The sequence below is a fragment of the Clarias gariepinus genome, chromosome 7 (assembly GCF_024256425.1).
Source record: "Clarias gariepinus isolate MV-2021 ecotype Netherlands chromosome 7, CGAR_prim_01v2, whole genome shotgun sequence".
Lineage (NCBI taxonomy): Eukaryota > Metazoa > Chordata > Actinopteri > Siluriformes > Clariidae > Clarias > Clarias gariepinus.
The window spans coordinates 35,681,902-35,682,500 of NC_071106.1; the positions used below are offsets into that span (position 1 = coordinate 35,681,902).

General features: G+C 40.2%; 1 protein-coding gene across 1 annotated transcript in view; it reads right to left on the bottom strand.

Moving 5' to 3' along the window:
• Nucleotides 1–387: 387 nt before the first annotated feature.
• Nucleotides 388–599, bottom strand: part of LOC128528014 (carbohydrate sulfotransferase 1-like) — a 2,560-nt gene continuing 2,348 nt past the window's right edge. Inside the window, exon 2 of the mRNA XM_053500725.1 lies at nt 388–599. This exon is cut by the window's right edge and continues 1,624 nt beyond it. The gene's annotated coding sequence lies outside the window, so the exon portion shown is untranslated.

Here is a 599-nt window from a genome sequence, read left to right on the forward strand (position 1 = left end):
AGGCATGCATCCAACACCCCTGTGACTGTGGGATAAGAGCATGCGGGATTCCAGCCATGACAGGCAGGCAGATCAAAGCGTTCTGCTCCCACTCTCTGCATCTCAATGGGTTGCACTCTGACATCAACACTACAGGCTCACATCCTCCTGTAACATTTGCAAATTTTTTTGGACCTTTTGAGGATATTCTGTACCGTCAGTCCTACTACAAGCCAAAAAAAAAACCTTACACTTTGTCACTAAATAATAGTTTAGTTATGTGACACAAGTCCATACTATTGCACCTCTCAAGTACTGTTCGCCTTTACGGATATCAGAGAAGCAGGAATGCACTATGGTTTTAAAGGTGAACTGCAACATTCATCATTTATTTTACAACCATTATACAGTGTCATCTCTGCCACATTGAGTCCTCATCATTCGTTCCAGAGGATAGATGAGGAAGATTTTACAAGTATGACTCGGAAATTATCAAAACATTTAGATAAAGCAATAACCAGGCATAAAAGGACAACCAATGTCACGTTTTTTGCTTTCAATAGTTTTAGTGTAGCATCTCATCTGGCTGCATGAGTAGACTTACATTCTGCATTTTTTGT